Source organism: Haliaeetus leucocephalus, unplaced genomic scaffold (genome assembly GCF_000737465.1).
Source record: "Haliaeetus leucocephalus isolate CR32 unplaced genomic scaffold, Haliaeetus_leucocephalus-4.0 Scaffold722, whole genome shotgun sequence".
NCBI classification, from domain to species: Eukaryota; Metazoa; Chordata; class Aves; order Accipitriformes; family Accipitridae; genus Haliaeetus; species Haliaeetus leucocephalus.
In genome coordinates, this window is record NW_010973158.1 from 4,415,926 (window position 1) to 4,438,434 (window position 22,509).

Below are 22,509 nucleotides of genomic sequence, written 5' to 3' on the forward strand. Positions count from 1 at the left end.
CTCCCCTCACCTAGTGAATGCCTTCTCTTGTCTCTGGCCTTCAGTGAGCAGACAGACACAGAAGGAAAAGACTTACATCTTCTACAGACGGACATGGAAGAAGGCTTATTTCCAGAGCCTGCAGGTCAGATTTTCTCCATGAAGACGAGACTGACTTCTGGCAGCAGCGGGCAGTGAATTCTCCCATCCTGACTAAATTCTTTAACCACCACCACCTCCAACAGATTAGGAATAAACTGGTTACTTAACATGCAGAGAGAGAACATAGAAGGCACTTAAATCCAGCAGATGTTTTCACACATTTTATTGGCTTAGGTGAAGGAATTCCTGAGCCAGACTTCATTGATATTTGCTTTTTTTAAAAAACGCTGCCTAGAGTGATCTCTCCCACTTTTAAAATCTGTGAACCATACTATATTATATATCCTACAGAGAATTCTCGGGGACAATCTGGGGAAAACTTAAAAGTAATAACAATAATAAAAAAATTGCTTTGCATTTCCAACCCCTCCATTTTTTTTTAACAATTAAATTTTTATTTCTTTTACCAAATCTAAGCTCCTTTTCCCATGAAAGATTGGACCAGCTGATTTTCTGGGATCTCTTGCAACCTGGACTGTTCTATGCTTCTATGCTTTGAATTCTGATTTCATGAATGTAACTAACTCAGGATCACAAAATTTCAGACCTATTATTTCCCATGCTTCCTACTGCTGTTTTACAAATACCAGCCCTTCACACCAGGCACCACCTGGCTGTTTTAAGTTCTGGTCCTACATGTTCAGCTACCTGTATGCACTAGGAAATGCAGATGTCTAGTCTAGGTATATGATTTCTACTTTGGGAACCAGGCCTCTAGAAAAGGTCTCGCCACGTTTAATTCACTTTATGGATCTGTGTCTTAATGACTAGGAGAAGGACAGAGTAAAATCCCCAAACTGCAAAGACTGCCAATCTGTGTTATAGAGAAACATTAAAAAAAAAATATTGAGTGTGTAATAAATTCATAGGAACACAAACAGTAAACAAAGTAATGATTAACCTCTCCACTGTAAAATCCAATAGCATGTGCCATCATCTATATGCTGGAGGATAGCCACTGAGCTGTGGACAGATTTCTTTCATAATCACTATATGAAATTGGCAACATTTTCCCCACATCTGATACGTGCTACTGTACCATGTTTTTAAAATTTAGAATAAAAGCAGAATGAGCCAATGCCTAATTTAATCAGGAAAAAAAGCAGACTGGAGCTTGAATTTTTGACAGTGATACTGACTTAGGACAAAAAAATGATTTAAAAGGAGACCAAGATTTTAACTGTTTACTAAGACATGAATTACCAGACCTGGAACTTCTATTCTTTTAAATGGACATTTGAGCTGCCAATTCTGGGCAAGCATTGAAAGTCAAAGTTTATTCTTTAAATAGACTAACTTCAGAGTTCAACCTCACTGCAAATATGAATAGCTCATAAAATACCTATTTGACTTGTATCAATGCTGACTGAAGTGAGCAATAATCCAAGCATTCCTGTGCTAAACCTTTGCCAAAAATTATGCTCTTACTTAAAGAAAAAAAAGAAGAAAAAAAATAAAATGCTACTCAGAAAATATTTTTTAAAGCACTTTAAATATCAGAAACAAAGAAAAAAATGAAGGAGAGATTTAGTGACAATACAGACATGCACATACACATTATTTCCACATGAAAAACAGCCACAGTTACAGGAAATGCAGCTACTCTTTCTAGGACAGCCTTTGCACAAACCTGATATCCATCACAATCTCCCATTCCTTTTCATTTGCCTTTGACAGATCTGCAACTTACACTGCTACTGTGAGGTCAGGAAATACTGGCTCTCAGGGCCATTTTAGCTCTCAGGGCTAAATCATCCCTTTCAGCCTCATTCAAGTATTAGCTTAGTATTACTAGGTGCAAGCAAATTAAACACCCTGCCAAAGAAACAGCATTTTCAGACTGAAGGACAGTCACATAGCATGCCTCTCTTGTTACTGGAAACTGAGCTTTCTACACAGTACTTGCTGCTTCCTCCTAAATGTAGTTCACCGTCTTAACAAGATGTGTTATTTAACAAATGGGGACAACAGAATTAAGTTCAAAGACCAGGAGCTTGAACATGTAGTTATTATGCAAAACCCCCAACAGTCTCCATGACTAATTTGGATTTCTAATTTTACTGGAGTGTTGGACCAACAAAATGGACTCTGAACTTAAAAGACAGAACTAAGTGTTCTTTTTTTAATACTGTTGACAGGAATACCACACTTGATCAGTATCAGTCTTTCTTAAGGTAAATATGGATCTGTTACTTGAATGGTTTAACTCATAATATATTTTTCTGTCACTCAGTACGCTTTTTTATTCTGCGTTATATATTCTTGGATTTGGTTGATTTTGTAAACAGAGTCCCCATAAACTAATCTGTCTCATTTAGTGTTCTTTCTTCAGTGCTTGCAAGCCTATATTATCACAAAGCAATATTTTCAAAATCCTCAAAAGTAAAAATTTCAAAATTATAGTTCCCAGAAATTTCTAGTATAGATTGCCTAGCATGTTCATCCAAAGTAATGTTTACAGAAGGTAGACTTTTAGATTTATATTCTTTTCTTATTATTTCATATTAGACTTGTATTGCTTTGGGACCTATCATGGATATTTATCTCATTAACACACCAAAAACTGTGATGCAAGTTTAGACTGAGCTAAAGAGGTCTGGAAGTCATTACCTTGTAGAGCCCAGTAAATCAGCTAAAATAAAGCAGGTTACTTCATGGACTGCTTTTTTTTCTTCATATATAAAAACGATCCTAAAACAACTATTATGACTCAATTGATTGACAGTTTTCTTTCTACATTATTACAAATAGGTACTTTCCCACATTGTGTATTTAGGAAGAGAACTGTATTAAAAAACAAATATAGTAGCCTACTTCATTTATCATGCATTTTTTTCTTCCAAACTTTTAATAGGAAATAAATGCACTTCAAATCCACAGTATGAGTAAATGTTTCTGAACTGAACTAACCACCTAACAGTAGCTTGTTTCTTGGTTTTGTTCATGACCGTTCAGGCTGACTTTCTGTATTCTTATTGTGAAGGTTTTCACCACTCACATTAAGCAAGTATTTTATTTCTTGTCTGTGTCTCCTAACATTTACTCAAGAGATTTATTTCCTATTTAGTCAAAAAGTGAAAATGTTGTGATTTAAACCATAGAACCAACATTTGCTTAAGAAGGACTGACCAAGTCTGCTACAATCGGCAGTATTAAAAAAGAACAGTTACCTCTGTCTTTTGAGAGTCCACTTTTTTCTCTTTTGGAGGCCCTAACCATTCTGAGGTGGTTTTTTTAACTATTTGTTTATGTTTGTAAACATAGCACAACTGGGCTGATCTATCTTATTTAAAGTTTTTCCTATTGTACATCTTTTATTTGCTTCTTCTCATAAGATATTACAAGGTTTTATATTTATGTGGATTTCTAGTAAGACTCTCCTCAAGCCTGCTGAAATAGATGGGTGAGTTTGTAAGGGCTGTAGAATTAGGCACCTTCAGAATAATTTTAATTACGCCAGACTAAAGCAACACCAACTCCTTTGTATTTTGTGATTTTTCTTTCAGGAGTTTTTCTTTTTAGTTCCTCAAAGAACAGATTAAGTGAATGCGAATTCTAGTAGAACAGCACACTATTAATTTAATTGTTTATTTTCCTAATGAATTTTTTTAAAGGGGGAGCTGCATAACAGCATTTGCATTACTAAGGTTCAACTACCTATTTTATTTTGACAAGAGTATCATTTATTTACTGTCTGTTGTGTAAACCACTATGGAAATCATCTTGACAGCAGACATTTTAAAGAAACAGCTTTTCATATCCTTTAGACTAGCTATGATAGGCCAGATGTCAGAGAAATTAAAAACATTTGTACCAACATCCTCACATTATATATCTTGATAAATGTATCTGACAAGAAAAAAGCAAGCACCTTTGCAGGAAAAGATTAATTTCTTTGTATTCTGAACTCACCCAGAAATGGTACATTCTGTGTTGCAGAGTTTTCTTAATATGAGGCAGCTTAGGTTAAACAATTATTTTTTTTGAGACAGAGATATTCCTGGATTGGTATCAATTATTTTTCAGGGTGAGCAGGGTAAAGGATTGACTTCTTCATGCTGCAACATATCTACCCATAGCTTCCTACTAAGGGAGAGGAAATGTTTTAGACAGTCTCCATTAAACATGGGTGATTTATTCCAATTCAGGACCTCCACTAAAGCTTTTACATAAAAATCTAAAAGCTGTTTCAGTTTCCTGAAAAACACATCAACGTAATTCTCAGCTTAAATATTAAGGCTACTCCACTGAAATACTGAAGATCCATATTTCCATCTATGAATAAAACCTGTATCTAAGGAATATTGAGACAATAATATGCACCTGCAGCCATTTTTTTTTTTTTTTTTTTTTTTTTCTCCTCAGAGAAAGCCCCTGAAGGTGATAAGCATTTTGCATTACATTTCAATATGGACAATATCCATCTTCTCTGCATCTGTCCATGTCCCAAGGATATTAAAAAATGAATGCATTTCCATTGCTTTCCTCAATGATCCTAAGACTACAAAGGTAGCCTTCTGGCGTATTATAGCTTGTTATTTACATAAAGTCTGTTTTACCAAGACTTGTGGAATATACGTGCAGTTATCACAGCAACTGGATTCTGCCAGAAATTTTGCCTTTTTTCAGCTATATTTTAGGTACTTACTAATTGTTATTTGCTAATGATGTTCATGCTTCCGCAAGTACGTGGGAACACATTGCATATAAATTTGATCCAGAACAGGCAGCTTGGTGCATTTTTACTGAATTACCCAGAATGCACCCTTATAGAAATTATTTTGACATCATGATTATATACAATTTGCACAATGACAGACATTATTGATTTAATGTAAGGTTAGAGTGACTGAGGTAAATATGATATAAAGCTGTCTCATACAAAGGGATTGCAAACATTTCTCAAACAAATTTGATCCTGCAAAAGAGTTTGTATAAGATAAATGCTTTCTATATGCAATGATGTGGTGGCAACTGTGATTCAATACTCAGTGCTCTACATCCAGCATTGTTTTCTCAGAAAACCACAGTCTATCCTGAGAAAAGAGTGGAATTTGATAATTTTATCACCTCTTAGCCTGGATCACTTCCCCACTTCAGCAGAATTAGATTTTGCATGTTCATCTAAAATAAGATAGAAAATGCCTTAAAGCTCATCCACATTAAAAAGGTCTCTTGTACGGGTCCTGCTGAGCCTGAAAAATAAAGTTGTAGAAGAAATATTGAGAACACTTATAGGCTTGCTGCTATGAAAGCTGCTGCTGAAGAAGATCTGGAGAATATCTAATCAATTCATAGACATATGCATATAAATAGTCCTTCTCCACAAAAATTTGCTCAACTTCCTTTTTGTTTTATCTTTTAAACACTGACATTGGGACTAACTGACTATAGTCACACTAACTGACAACACAGATTAAGCTACCACTTGGGGATGGGAAACTTCGAGTGTCAGTGTGCTCCAACTTGAACATAGAGAAGAAGTAGGAGTAAAAGTGTGGCCAAATCAGAAAGAAAACCTAAAAGGTCAAGCAAGAGTTATGAGAGGTCTGGCTAAGGGGCACAAGCAGAGGTGTACATGTGCTGCAAGGCCAGGTACAGTTTGAAGGCAGATAAAAGGTGAGGAACACCAACAACAGAGTAATGCAGGGTCCACAGATAGAAGTAGGCATGATAGAAGAAAAGCTAAGAAAATCGGTCAGAAAGAGGTACCACCATCAGCATGACAGAAAACAAGGTCAGGAACAAGCATTAAGGTAAGAACTAAGTGGCTTGGGAGAATGTGGTGTAGAAGCTGATACACAGATCAGGACAGAGCCAAAGACAGGGACAATAAAATAAAAGCTGAAGATAATATAATCCAGAAACTGGCTGAATAGCAACAGGAAACAGCTGAGATTCCCTTATACATTAGCAGGGAGACAAAGTCAGGTGTATAGGCCAGTGCTCAGCTGGTAGGGATTTGCTAGGCTGTCAGCTAAGGATGCCAGCTGAAGCTAGCTGAAAGGCTGATAGTTGAGTTAGAGCCTGATGGAGACACTATTTAAATGACACACAGCTTTCATGTTCCACAAAGTGTTGGAGAATTATTCTTCTGAGATATTCTTCTTATTACTGTAATAAAACAAGGATGCTTTATAAACAGAACATCATATCCCATTATTAAATTCACTTCAAAGAATGATATTGTTTCATCTTAAGTCCCATACATTGGCTTCCTTATGGGAAATGAATACCCTACATTAACTACTCATTTAAAAGAAGCATTGGACTATCATATGCAAAAGGTTAAGGGAAAGGAAGCTCCTGCTTCCTTGGGACAGGTGGCAGCAGGAACTCTGCAGAGAAGTTCTGGCTCCATAGAAATAAGGACAGCTTCCACTGACTTTAAGGTGTAAGCATATGCCTTGGTCATAAACCCATCTATGTGGCAAGAGTTGCACATGTCATGATGCTATTGCAAAATGGGTGGACAGAAAATATTCAGATAGTATTGGCTTCTACTGTTGGATCAAATGGAGAGATGTGTGCATCTCTTCTGCTAAAGTTACATAAATAAAATGGATTGGGCCCTAAAACATTACAAGAGTATAATTTATTTTTATGTATATATTTAATCAGGTATAAATATTTAATGTGAGTAACTTTGCGTCATAGAGCCATGCTAGACCTTCCTGAAATTCAAGCAGCAGTACAGATGGATGTACATGATGGGTGCACAGTAGCTTAAAAGCCATGACAATCAGGCAGCAGCACAGGCAAAGCAGTACTTTAGTCCATAAAATGGAAAATGGCTAAGTTACTAAAGAGTTCATTAGGGAAAGCAAGGAAAAACTGCCACGACTCTCACGTGATTCTTTCCAGCTAGAAAAGTCTGTTACTTGCATTCAAGCATCAGCTATTAAATAGTTAATTGTGAGAATTATGCACTTGTATTTATGATCCTATTGTTTCCTGTACCATTTAGGAGCTGGAACACTAAAATTCTGAAATTATAGAAGTATAGAGATGAAAAGTGTTTCATAAGATCTAGATTCTCATTGTTCCTGTCCTGTAGGACTGTAAGAAGCCAAACATTGTGGTGAATACAAACACTGGTCATGAGTTGCAGCCATATCATTAGTGTAATCTACAGTCACTTTGATCAATTAACTAGGTTCCACAAGACCTACAGATAATCTTCTTGTATTCAATTTAAAAATAATTCTTCAGAAAAATATCTGCTCACTTCTTATGCTGCAGAAGTAAATCAGTTACTCATACAAAAATGAATGGCAGACCCCAAATATTTTCTTCTAATTAATCCTGCATTGCTAAAATGTAGGCTTTTTTAACTGGTCTAAGTCATATCCCTTTATATGCTTTATAGAAAGGAAACCTAAAGTTAACATAGACGTGGGATGAAAGAATCTACTGAAGCGTTCTTTAGTAAGGAAAACTATATACCTCATAGGTCTCAGGGGAACACAGGAGACCCAAAACAAAATATGAAATTCTGATAGGAATATGTCAATAGAAATCTGTGATTTATTAAACCTAGTAGTTCCTCTGTGATTTAAATCAGATTTGCTATCTCAGAAGAAAAGTGATGTTATTTTCCCCAAAATATTTTCCTCCTTAATGTCCTAGCTATAATCCAGTTGATTTGTGATTCTTCTGCTACATCCTTACTTCTTTTCTTACTGCATCCTGCAGGAAGCTATTACTGTGAGAGAAAACTTTTCCTTCCCTCTGCTTCCCAGGAAGGAGGTCTTGGCACTGATGGCAGAAAAGCCAAACCCACCATTCACTTCAGTGGAAGTAAGGTTTCCATCTCTTTCCCTTCAAGAGTTCTTTCCTCCACACCCTTCACAGAGCACAGCTTTCCCATTATGTGGCAAGGGACAGTGGTAAGCAGAAAGTCCTCAGCAAGAAAAGTCAAGAGGACAAGAAATGTTGAGGTCTACACCTAGTCAGTGTTAGGAGATCCAAACCCCAGCTCTTGTCAGTTTTGTGGCTTTGCAAACTAAGGCTAACAAAAAAGTCAGTTGATCTCTGAGACCTTCATTATTGGGTATCAGAAAAAGTTTCAGGATCTGCTGCTTCCCATTCATCTCAGCCACTCACAAGACATGAATAACTAGTTTTACCTTCCTTTTTGTCAGAACAGGCAACTATTTTCTGTAAGCTTATTGTCCAGAGAGACATTTATATTCCAGTAGAGTTATTCAGTGTTTTTCCATTGAAACTAAAGCATAACAGTACACAGTGGAGGTGGCCATCTGCACATGCAGAGCTAGTATTCAACTCGGTAATATATTCATATATTAATTAAAAGATTAGGACTTTCCTCAGTTGTTAATTACTGAGGAGCAGATCTGGAACAATAGGGAAAATAGTTATTCACAAACAAGTTAAACTGAATCTGACTGGAATGCAATTGCTTCTGTTCTTCTTTTATTGCATCTTCCACAAATGTCCTTAAGCTATTTTTTCTTGGGAAAGAAATGTCATTCTATGAAATCAAAGCAGTATCATATGAATATGTGTGAAGAAAGCATACTCATATATGAACTATCACAGTGCTTGCTCAGCTAGCTTTGTGTCTTCAGGCATGTACTCATTACAAAATAACCATTTGGGAAAGGCAGAACTTTACCAGCACCTCTGAAAAAAAAACCAAACCCAAAATCCAACCAACCAAAGAAGGATAAGCTCAGGGAGAGAAGATGCACAAAGTTCTACTGATTTCAAGCATTGATCTGGACAGGCTGGATCGATGTGCCGAAGCCAATTGTATGAGGTTCAGCAAGGCCAGGTGCTGCATCCTGCACTTGGGTCACAACAACCCCATGCAGCGCTACAGGCTTGGGGAAGAGTGGCTGGAAAGCTGCCCAGCAGAAAAGGACCTGGGGGTGCTGGTTGACAGCCGGCTGAATATGAGCCAGCAGTGTGCCCAGGTGGCCAAGAAGGCCAACGGCATCCTGGTCTGCATCAGAAATAGTGTGGCCAGCAGGAGCAGGGAGGTGATTGTCCCCCTGTACTGGGCACTGGTGAGGCCGCACCTCGCGTACTGTGTTCAGTTTTGGGTGCCTCACTACCGGAAAGACATTGAGGTGCTGGAGCGTGTTCAGAGAAGAGCAACGAAGCTGGTGAACAGTCTAGAGAAGAAGTCTTATGAGGAGTGGCTGAGGAAACTGGGGTGGTTTAGCCTGGAGAAAAGGAGGCTGAGGGGAGACCTTATTGCTCTCTACAACTACCTGAAAGGAGGTTGTAGTGAGGTGGGCACTGGTCTCTTCTCCAAGGTGACAGGCAATATGATGAGAGAAAATGACCTCAAGTTGCACCAGGGGAGGTTTAGATTGGAAATTAGGAAAAATTTCTTCACTGAAAGGGTTGTCAAGCATTGGACCGGGCTACCCAGGGAAGTGGTTAAGTGACCATCCCTGGAGATATTTAAAAGATGTGTAGATGTGGTACTTAGGGACTTGGTTTAGTGGTGGACTTGGCAGTGTTATGTTAACGGTTGGATTTGATGACCTTAAAGATCTTTTCCAACCTAATTGATTCTATGATGCTATGACTAGGGGCCAGAACCACTTGGACAGTTATTTAAGAATTCAGATCCATTTTGCAGTTGATTTTTCAGCAGTGATGCCTCATGGGATATTTGCCAAACAGAGAGTGGAGGTCACTGAGAATGTATCATCTGAACTGTTTGAAAAGCAGACAGCATGAATCAAGAAATGAGATTTAATGTAGCCTACAGCATGTTTCTGCTCATAGTGAATGAAGAACATCAATTTCACTAAGTATCCAGAATGCTTTCCACTTATTTATGAATGGGGCTTGGGCAGAATATATTTCTGGGTCAGAAAACCAGATACAAAGTGTACCTTTTGAAAGATATCACTAGTCTGCATTGTTAGTGTTCTTGGGAACATTTCAGTATCTGAAGCAACAGAATAATACTGGGGATTCATCTTGTGTCCCCAAACAACCTCTTTTTGCAGAGTTATCAGCAAAAAATGCCTCTGAATCAACACTGACCAGCATAGATGAACAAGGATGAAAAATGTTGCCTTGATTAAAAGAACTTATTGCATTTACTAGCAAAGGAGAAACATTTTAAATGTTTCATAAAAGGGAAAAATACCAGATCTCCACTGAAATAATGAGAATATAAAAAGAAAAATCAAATCTAGAGTAAAAATATGAAGTAAGGTACCTGAATATTTTTACTTCAAAGAATCCCTTGCACAGTGGAAAAAAAGGGAAGAGAAAATCCATTGTTAATTGTTTTCAAATCAACTGAAAATCATCCAGGTAACATCAATTCAAAATAGGCCTTTTAATTTCAATGATTAATTTTTCAGGAATTAAAATAGTCTTTACTTCCACAACACTGATGCAATCAGAGATTTAGAATATAATTTTGGCTGATTGCACTGATTGCTGCTTGCTCTACACATCCTGACTCAAAACATTTTTCTGACACGTTGGGACTGACTTGGAAAATATTTTATATACAACAACATTTTTAGTTGTAAAGCTTAAATAACAGTATTTTCATCTACAGAAGCCAGTACAGCAGACAACATGAATGCCTTTAGAAGTACCAAAACCTGAAATAAGTCCTCAGATAACCCATGTAAAATAAGTAGGAAAAAAAAGAAAAGTAAATGGAGTCTTAGCAGAGGAGCAGACCTTCAGCAACCAGTGACACTGGGCAGGTGGTTTAATCTTTCCCTGTTACTGTCTGCACGATTATAGAACTTGCACTGCTGCCGAATGCCAGAGTTTTGGGGAGTTGGGTCTTCTTTTGTTCCTCTCATCAGCCCCTCCCCTTTTTAAACACATAACAAATGGATATTTCTTGCTGCACAAGCACCTTCCCAAAAATGTTTCTGAAATTTGTGAAATACATATAACTTCTTAATTTAAATGAAGAAGATGAGAAGACAAAAATTATTCCAATTCTCATGCTCATGTCAGATGATGGAAAAAGCAACATCAGCACAATTGTTGGGGGGGGGTGCAGGGGACAGTGTTCCCATAGATTCTGTGAAATTGCCATTGCCTGCACTACATGCAATATAAATGCTATATGTAGCACATGATTAAACATTCAAGTATATGTGAAACATGTTAGAAAGCTGTTTTGTCTCACATTACAGAAACATTCAATTTAGAAAAGAACCTACAAACAGATACCAGGTGAAAACAAAAAACCTTCTACTTCAAATTTTGATGAAATGGACCAAAATGCCCTCCAGCTGAATTTTTTCTTTATGTCCTGGACAGAAGAGCATCAAGAGAATTACAAAATATCATCAGTATTTGACTTTGACTAGAGAATGAACTGTTCCTTTCTCCACTTAGATTTTCCCCCAAGATACTAAAGCCCAAATCCAAATATGATTCATTAAAATACAACAACAAAAAATGTCTTTCTGGAAAGTGGTCTTCTCTACTCTGTAAGGAGAAGTCAACTCAAATGGTTTTGTTAAAAGACCTACCCACTGCATCAAGAAGAGAGCTTGAAGATCCTTCCAAAATAAAGTGTCCTTATACACAAGGCAAATGAGCAGGAGGACAGCTGCTTCTCAAAATGAAGTGACAAAGCTGGACACAGAACCAGGCTTCCTGACTTGTAAGCTATTTAGCCTTATCTCACAGCTGTTTGTGTTCAAGCTAACAGTCTTTTCTATCACTTTATTCTGATATTGCTTACATTAGGTAGATTTCACTAATATAATGAAATCCAATTGGCTCAGCACGAATGAGATGTTAATCTGAGAAGGGACTTAGATAAATCTTTAATTAAATAAGATGTTAAATAGAGTTGGTTGCTAAGAGGAGTTGAGTGCCTCTGTGTGACATACAACATACAGGAACATACCTGTGAACGTTACCAATTTGGGCAATAAACTTTGGCTGCCACAACTCTTTCCACTCTTTTGCTTTATCTGTTTTCCTACCACATGCTGCTTTCCCTTCCTTCTATCTGCTGGCAGCCTGCCACGTGCTTCCCCACTCAGAGGTTGTTCTTCCATCCCCTTCAAACGCTGCAAGTGCCTGCTTTCTTCTTGTAGGGAAAAGGAGAGGACCTGGACAAGAACAGTTAGTGGAGTCCAGCTCTTCAGTACTGCAGCACACTGCAGATGCTTTCTCAGGACAATCTGTAACTGAATAGACTGAATCCCTGGATGCTGTACTATCCATATGGGACATATGTGCCATGGTTCAGTGGGCAGCTAGGCAACAAAACCATAAATCTACCACTTAGGAGCCTCAGAAATTGGTGGCTATGTAGAATGATTCCTGTAATACTACTCAGCCACTGTTTAAACCGTAGGTATTAATTCTGTATTGCCAAGTTTGAGTTCTTAATCTGTTGAATTTGCTATGTTCACAGAACATTCCCCATCCACACTTTTCTGAACACACTTTCGGTTTTAATACAAAGATGTACACAACCATTCTTACTGCTCCTTGCCCACATAACCACAACAGCTGCAAATAATAGAGATGTTTCTTCTGTTGTAATATGCACCTAAGTCATCCAGCCAGGAAATGGAAATGGTACTAGTGTTTTACTGTGTAAGTCAACTGATGGAGCTTACATTGGTAATATTGATTTTACTTTACAGATTTTATTTTATTAACTTTATTGTCTTGATTTTATTTTATCTATTGAAAAGCTAGTGTTTTACTCCAGTGTAAATTAACTGATGAATCTTATGTTGATAATACTGATTTTATTTTACTGTAACAGTTGGCTGAGGTGTACATACATCCCAAAAGGATTCATAAGGATCATCTGCAGCATCCCCATTCCACAGATGTCAGAAGTATGTGCTATATAGTCCCAGAGAGCAAAATTTCTTCTTTTTTGTGTGCTGTGTCAGTGCAAACTTAATTAGACCCATCAGGCAGTAAAAGAAATAGGGCTCACCTCTCTTCACATTCCAATTTCAGTCTTATTTGCAGAGCATATCTACAGGGATGGACACAGAAATGGGATAGTTCTACAGTGCTATACCTGAGCAAATACATCCTGTCTCTTAACCTGACTCTATAGGTATATCCTTAGTCACTTTTCCCCACTACCCCATAGGAACATTAGTACCCTACAGCAGGACAACACCATAGCAGAGCTCCTTTACGTGCACAGTGCACATAAGAAACCAAAGGGCTTATCTGCTGGCATACCTATACCTTATACAAAGGAATACTCTCCATGTAGCACAGCTATATCCAAGACAAGGGTACTGCTGGGATATTGATGTTAGCTGAGAGCATGATAATAAATAATTACTTCCATCTTTAGCCAACAGAACTACACCAGAAAAATTTTATAATTTATAGTTAAGTGTAAAGTAGGTACTAGAGCATAATTGCACTTCCAGTTTTACAGAAATTTATTACAAAATTCTAAGCACCGTAAGAATTTAAATCCCACTGCAGCAAATATCTTGCAGTAAATCATGACTGCAGATTGATCAACTATGCAGTTTTCTTCCTTGGTTAATTGTAGGGTCATAGAATATTTCAGATTGGAAGAGTCCTTGGGAGGTCATCTAACCCAGCCCTCAGCTCCGTGTAAGGTCAGCTATAAGATCAGACCAGGTGGCTTAGAGCTGTATTCAGCTGGATATCGAAAGCCTCCAAAAATATGATTGCACAAGCTCTCAGGGCACCTGTTTCACTGCTTTAGTGTTGTTATGGTGAAAAAACTTTTCCTTATAATGAGCCTGATGATAGCTCCTTATAGGTATGGGAAGGCTGCTCTGATGTCCCTCTGAAACCTTCCCTCCTGCAGGCTGAGCAAGCCCAGGTCCCTCAGTCTCTCCTCACAGGGCAAGAGCTCCAGCTCCCAGGGCACCTTGGTGACCCCTGCTGAACTCGGTCCCGTATGTTGGTATCATTCTTGTATGTTGGGGGAGGTGGGGAGGGCAGGGGGAACTCAACACAGTATCATGGATGCAGTTTAATGAGGAGGGGTATGCTCCTGCTAAGAGTCCCCAGTGTTACAGAATTCTTTTACAAATTTGCTAGCAGCACCAAGGGTGAATCTCCATGTAGTATGTATATTATTAAAGACCACACAACATGTATGTGTATACATGTGCATTATGTACAGTAATTTGTGCTAACCACCAGGTAAAATTATTGTTAGCTGTTAAAAGACACAATACCTTCAAGATAGCTAAGGAATCCAGTTCTACTTGAACCCCCAAGGACATTTCTGGCCACTAAAAGGCAACCAACTGGATGAGATTCACCCAGCAGCATACTCAGCAACACTACAGCTTGATTTAGCTCTCTTCACTCTGTACTCCATATGAGACTGACACAAATACTCCCAGCTGTCCTCTTCTCTAGCTGGTAGATCAGTTTGACTTTTATTCTCACCTCCACATTAATTTTTCTTGGACTCACTCCAACTTGGCCTTCTAATTAGAAGTTCAATCTATCTCAATTCATGACATTTATCTTCCCTCATCCTTCTTAGATAAGAAGCCTAATACTTGAACATTTCTTTGAAGGATGGATGTTCTCTGAAGAATTTGCTGGCTCATAATTTCTTTTCCCAAGATAGACTGAAGATGTTGGGCCTTAAGAAGTATCAGAGGTGTTTAACAACTTAGGAATTTTGGTGATGCTCAATTACCACACAAAAAAAATAAAAGCAAACTGATTTCTGTTATTACATTGCTTTAAGGTTAAAGAATGTATTTCAGATTCGAAATTCCACTAGAATCACATAAGCAAAAGACCAGAAAAAACCTCAACATTTCCAGTATAGATTTTAAGCATTCTTTAATTGCGATATATATATAGGCTTATTTCAGTCAACAGCACCATAACATTGCTATTTTTTAATGCACGTTCTTCTTTTCCAAGTTTGCGACTTAATTCAGATACCATTTCAAATTCTGAAAGGTCTGAAATTAAAGCACCTGGAAAACCATACCACCAGTAGATTAGAGTTACTTTCCCATGCTGCTGCAGCTGACTGATTTAAATCTTTTCTTTTCGGGTCTAAACACAGTGGAAGATGCATAACTTGTTAGTTTGATAACTGGTGCTTATGAAACAGTGGTTACTTTGTCCCTCATGGTGAATCATGCCAGGAGAGGCAGGCTTACTATTATTAGGAAGTGGCAAATCATAATTTTGTGGCAAATCATTCCTGATTAATCTCCCAGTACATTCACATAATACAAAAGAATCTAGGGAAAAAAATATCTTCTAGCCACTAATTGCTCTTATGACAGCTCCAAACCACACCAGTAATTCATGTTGCCAAAGTAACCTCTAATTTCACAATGCAATACATGAAAATGTATGCAAATAATATACATTCTTTAAATGTCTTGCTGAAGCTCATCCAGACCCAGTCAAATTAGCCAACACAAGCATAAGCCAACACAATTAGATTAGCACAGTTTTCAAAGAGAGTTGAATCTGCAGTTTTACTCAAATTTTACTCCTTGGATGCACTGGCAAAAGTTTCCCAGGAAATTAGCAAATTTAAAGGGGAAACCATGAGAAAAAACAAACAAATAAACAACTAAACAAAACAATTTTTCTCCTCTATTTCTGTAATCCTGTTCTCTTGCACAGACTGAATACTGGAATTGGAAATAATTTTTTCCATTTCATCAGAGGGACTTCTTAAAATGCTCCCTGGTCATACCCAGATAAAACCAAAAACCCTTAAAAGTTTTTCATGAAAAAAAAAAACCCACCAAAACACCCCACCCAAACCCAAAACCCAAAACCAAACCCACAACAGGAGAAACAGGCTCACCCCAGAACAGTTATTCTATCAATATCAGTGAGAACTCATTTGGGAAGTGACAGACCCAGCTACCTACTGCCTGCTTTGGACTCTAACACTTCTTGATTACAGACAGAAATTCTATGCAGAACCTCAGAAACCTTCCTCAGCAGAAATTTGATCAGAAAACTTTAGTTTCAACAAAACAACAGAGAATTACCAGCAAATGCTCTTCAGTAGCTACTTTTTGTCCTGAATCCCTGTCATTTACTCTACAGCTAATGTAACTGTCCACTCTTAGGTTTTGATGCAGAAAGCCAAGGTTTTGCAGGATTTCAGAAGTTGAGAATACTTCTAAGCAGAAGAGAAAAAGAACAGGGAGAGGTGTCATGATTCCCAAAGCTTAAATGATGTTCTGTTGAGACCAGCTAGAGTTCAAAGATAAATTGAGGAGGCACATTATTCTCCTGATTTAAAAACACAGTAATAGGATGTTTTGTTATACCAAAATTTATGTGGTTTTATGAGACAATAAGACCTTGGAGAAACAAGTCAAGAAAGAAACCAAGAAAAAAAAAATCAACATTAATTCTTAGTGATTTGCTATTATTAGGAATGGTTGCCCTTCATGGGCACACCTCTCATTGGTCAAAAGAGCTCTGTCCCTGTGGCAATGGGGAAAACTGAAGTTCAAATGTTTTGCTTTACATTTAACATGGAAACAAAATATACAGCTTGAATAAGTCACTCAGTTTCTAGCAAATGACAGAGAGAAGTATCTTAGGTTTGCCTACAACAGTCTAACAGGAGGTATTTTCAATGAATCAGGCTCTATGAGCGATGTCAGGACATGGATAAGGCAAAGACACTCTGTTTTCAGTATTACCCTACTCTTGAGGCAGCATCTGTGTTATAGTGCAAAACAATTTGTTCTTGGTAACATATACCTGATAACCACAATAATCACACCAGTAATCCTGTTTAGGACTGTCATTCTTGTGGTTTCAAGGTTGCCAACACACAGAATCTGACACTGCAAGGTTTGTCAGTCACACTTAGCCTGACCAGTGAAGGCAGAAACAAGTGCTAAACTGCCCCATGAAGTACAGTGATTTAAATATATGCAAGAAGTGAGATCTTTCAGTAGCTTATTAATATGACAAGTTTACCTTGTCCTTGTTTTGTTAATATAATTTGAACTGGTGAGTAATTCATTCTTTTCATTACAATTGTATGGCTTTTTCTCAAGTCTAATAATTATGTCTAAGATAAATTGGTCCTTCAGAAAGACTATCTGAATCTGAAGCTGTTCTCTGTGTAAATAATACACATTGCTCCATTAAAGAGAATTATCAGCTTCAATGTTCACAGTATTTGGAATTACACAGAGGCAATGAGGAATAAGGAAGATAATTTCCAAGCATATTAGCTGGTGTGTTGACTGGTACTGGACTAGATTCTATGCTCATATAGGTCAGGGTAGCTCCACAAAAGCCAAAGAAATAACACAGACTTATCTCAGCTGGTCATCTAGCATACTACTCTAAAACTGTGTGTTGCATAAAATAAAAAAGCAGTCCTAAGCTGCCTCACACTTGGACAACTGATGAAAGAATTTGGAAACACCAAGAAAAAAATTCTATAATGAAGCTGTAAATAAAATGCCTTGAAAAAAGTCTAGAAACAGCAAGGCTGGACAGATTTTATAATAATTGAGTAGTAAACACAAACCATTTACAGCTCTGTGCGGTTAATGAATGGATAATGAATCTACTTGTCCAGATTGATTTGTTTTGGCAGGAATGTCACTAATACCATATTTTTTTGCAAGGAACATATAATACTCCTCTGACAGAATAAGCTTAAATTCCTTTGACAGAATAAGCAGTGATATTCATGCCATACTGACTATCCTGAAAGTTTGTAAGGGATCTGTGATGCCATAGGGACTTCAGTACGTGTCTCTTGCCCACCCTGTACAGAAGGGATATTTGTTTATATCAGGTGATAAAAATAACTCTTTCCCAGCTGTCAGCACCTTTGCACTAATCTCTGCACATTGTTTTCCCAAGTTCAAGAGTGCCATAAAGATGTCCTGAGGCACTGGTTCCACTAATGCATCTGCACACTAGGCTTCTTCCAATTGCTGCCTCCTTGAAGACAATGCACACAAAAATGTACCTATGTTATTTGTAGTTCACACAAACCATCACTCCATATCCCAGTGACAGAGAGGCTTGATAGTAAAACCAAAGGAGGCTGTGCTTAAAAATTGACATAACTTTAAAATGAACAGTTGTGACCTTTTATCTGTGCTAGGTTCTCTATTTAAAATCCAATCACTGCAAACACAGAGATCCGATGAACATCAGAACAATGACAGGAGGAGGAACCTAATGAGATAATTACTGAAAATGGAGCAGACTAAACCAGCTACTCCCACTATCCATCCAAGGGGAACCATTAGTGCTATTAGTTCCACTTAATTCCTACCACTGTGGAGTTTGACCCTTAAGAAGAAAAAATGTGAGCAACAAACTTCATGTTTAGCTTACAGCAAACACACCAAACTAAACTGAATCACTCACTATGATGTCTTGAAAGGCAGCAGGGAAAGAAACATGAAAACAAAGCAAACACATGAATACAGAATTACTGTTTTTTGAAGTAAGAACAATATTTTCCAGTTTCCTAGTTGCCATTTTTCTCAAGTACTGGCAGACATGAAAATTTGTTTTTTATTTTAGCATGAAAACAGTTCAGTGACTTTTGCCATTCTATGGGAAATCTTTGGAACTTTAGCTAGAAATTCTTCACTATTTAAACAGTCCAGTGTTCTTCCGATATCAAGCTGTTATTTTAGGATTAAGACTGATATTTATCCCCATACAAAGAGCTAGCATAAGATCTACACACTATTTAAGTACACCTAACTTCTACAGAATCCATTGTTTTACTGTTAGGATTGTCATCTAGCATGTTCTCTATAGCAAAGACCTAGGGAGAAATGTTCCTTTAAGTAAAAGTTATCGAACTTCCCTACCAAGTACTCCCTGCCCACTGAATTCCCTATTTTCAAATAACATTAGAGAATAACACTGCAAAGTTATTAACTCACAGTATTTCATAAAGTGCTTGCAGGTAATTAAAAGCCCAGTGTAAATTTTGTGCTGTAGCTTTTAATAAGCTCATTAGCAGTCACATAGGAAGTCCATATGCTGATTACTTCACAGATGTTCTGAGAAATTAATGGCAATGGGTGGAAACAACATCAAAGAGCAAGAGGAAAGCTGAGGAATGATGGCTTTGCTCTGTAGTCCTGGGCAAATTATGATACTCTTCCGTGTCTCATTTGCTTTGTCAATGTTGTGGGGAAGACACCACTATTTACCTTATTACCAAAAGCCTGTTCCCAATAATTACAAGGATATTCTAAGAGGTTCAGTGATATTTGTCATAAGAGTGGAAAAGCCATGCTGATTCCACATTCCATATCTGCTAAATGCTGAAAGAACCCCTCTTCTTATCCAATGTAACATGAGGCACTCATAGAAAGAAATAGTAACAAGAGAGGAGACACTCTAATATTTGAGAATATTTTAAGAGGGGAAAAAATGCCATAGCATAATTCTTCTCCCAAATATGTTTTGTTCTCTGTTATTTCACCGTACCTAGCTGCTATTCTGGCTATCTCTTTTTCTGCAAAAAGAAAGTCCTACTCTAGCCCTCCTCTACATGAATAGGTGATGTGTGTACAAACAAGAACACTAACATGTCCTGAAGTTGTGACAGTCTGCTATGAAAAGCAGTAGGTTTCTTGAGTCTGTAAGTGCACACCTCAGCTAATGTTATTCTTCCTCATTCCTTTCTCAGAAACTCAGTAGGGAACCCAAAGAGTGTAAAATACTTCACAAAAAATAGTAATTTTTTATGACAAGTAACAAGAAGAAAGGAACATATACATTCATCTAACATCAATATTTCAGATATTCCATCGCAATTTAGACACTCCAGAAATATATCAATATGAATTTTTCTCCTATTTCTGAAGATCCTTAGGCATTCTTCTCCTTCACAGAGTAAAAAGTAGATGCTTTCTTTCTCTGTGTTATTTCTTATGATTTTTGTCTATGCAGACTCAATACTACACAGATCATACAAAGTGGACAATGTAATGATCACAGGTAGCCCTGTATGTAATTAATGAGGGTCTCTAAGTGGTTGGACTCCAATAACATTTCCAGGTCCTCTGTCATAATTAACATGTGTTGCAGGCACATGGGTACAGAATGTGATTTGAGAACCAGCAGCTGCCACCAGGAATTAGTTGTTACTAGGTAGAAACATATTTAGCCATGACTCAAATGAGATAAGTTGATGGTAAAAAATTGAAGCTGAATGACTGCAAATGCAGACCTCTAAGGGGAAGATAATATGGACCTGGTCTTTCAGTCTTTATTTGCTTGAGTAACCTCTTTATTCTCAATAGTCTAATTCGTGTGACTGGGAATCCCTCACACAGAGGCTGCAGAACGGAGATCTGAGACTGACAGAATATTCACTTGCAAGTGATTTCAATTCTGGAAGCTCCCGACAGCAGGAGGGAGTACAAAGACAAAGAACACATTTTCTCTTAAATATGTACTCGTGGATGGTAGAGGCAAGCATGATATTTTCATGCAAGTGAGCAGCTTACTGGCATGGAGGCCAAATCACAAAAATGAATTATAACTCTCCCCTTTGAAGAGCCCCAGAAATAATTTTGAAAAGACACAGGAAAGTACAGATTTGTGCCAAAGCCTATTACAGACCAAAAAAGAGAAACCCAAAATGATTAGTATCACATGCAGCTCATTTATTTAAGACATATGCTGCAGAATCTTGGCTTGCATTCAAAGGAAATGCCTGGCTTTTAGGAAAAAATACTACTTAAGATTTCTGATGCAGAACAATATAAGGGACAACTAAATTACAGTCCAGATAATTAACAGTAAGAATGGCAGCAGGCATTACACAGTGTTCTCTGACAAATATAAACAAATCAGAAAATGGATTGGTGAGCAGAAGTCACCACTGAGAGAATTAATTACGTATCTTTTTCCTAAGCTACGGTTATGAAGCACAGATTCCTGCTCACTCCCACAGATAACAGGAGAAAACAAGGAAATTCTTGCCAGGTCACTTTAAAGTTTCTTCTTGATCTCAGTTATTGCCCCAGGAGTCCTGTGGCCCATGTCCAATTGGAAAAATCTATGTGATCCTTTTCCAAATGCAAAAACATAGCCATTTGTAGAAGATTTTGGGGAAAGAAGAAAACTCTTAGAAGTGGTTTTAAAAATGACCATTCAAAAATTTTAAAAGGCTTAAGAAATCATACAACTGCCTTAGCAAGTTCTTTATGAGGCACTATGCCACTGATGTAACAAAAGTAGTTTTTGCTTACCAAAAATTATGCCCAGAAATGCTTGATAAATAGCAAATTTAAGAAAGTGCAGCCTCTTTCTCCATGGGAAGCATCCATCACAAACATCACCTCTGGAAATTATTAGCAGTGTACAGAGGATCTTAAATACAGCAGCCTGCAACAGGTATCATGACCTATCTTTGAAGGACTGGAAAATATAACCTCAACCCAAACCAAATTGTGTGAGCTCTATTCTCAGTTCTCCACCTTTTTGTAAAAATACAGCACAAGCAACATTTTCTGGACCAAAAAGTATAGAGACTTTCTAGAATATTCTGGATTCTGCCACAAAAGCTTTTCAAGATAGACCCATGACTACAATAAAATTCAGACATCATTTGGTCTCCATAGAGACATGAGACCAAATCATGATTATAACTTTTTTCCGTAAAATGGATGCAAGCATCTATTCATACACAGTGGGATTAGAAATCTTTATTTTTTTGCTTAATGATTCTGCCTTGATGACCACTTTCTTTCCTACTCCCTTTCTCAAAAACTTAACAAAGCTGGCATATTCATGTCTTTGAGCTCAAAACTTTGCTGACTAATAATTATTAGTACCCAGCTTAATCTTCTTCTGCAAAATCCTTTTCTTCACCAGACAGTGAAATTCAGAGTGAGAACCTAGGCACCTGCTTCTAATAAAAAATGCCTTAATGTTATTAACCACTGGCGTCATCTCAGCAATGTCATTCAGCTAAAGCAGGTTTCTGCGTGCGTAACACTGATTCATCAGTTCTTGACTGTCTCCTTAACATCATTTGTGCTACTTACAACCTGCCCAAAGTGCTCTGGTGGTCATTAATTTACAGCATACAGATTTTTGCAAAAATTATGGAAAGCCATGACTAAACCAAGAGTAATCTCTCAACGACTAACTGTTCTTGTTGTCAAAGGCATGCCTTTGTTTTCCAGCTGCTAAGGGTGGGATTTAGCCATCTAGAAAAATAAGCATCTATTTTACTATATTTTAGGCCTCAGTTTAATAGAACATACATTTCCAAAATGGAAATTTTTATGGGGAATTTTTCTTTTAGAGATGTATTTTAGCACAGAATAAATCACCTTCTGAAGATAGATATTTTTGACCACCAGTTATAGAGCCGTGGTAGACTACTAGCTTAGAGCAGAT

General features: G+C 37.5%; 1 protein-coding gene across 1 annotated transcript in view; it reads right to left on the minus strand.

Moving 5' to 3' along the window:
* RAB3C (RAB3C, member RAS oncogene family) overlaps positions 1–22,509 on the minus strand; it is a 121,035-nt gene that overhangs the window by 82,265 nt on the left and 16,261 nt on the right. The gene's annotated exons all lie outside the window — the stretch shown is intronic.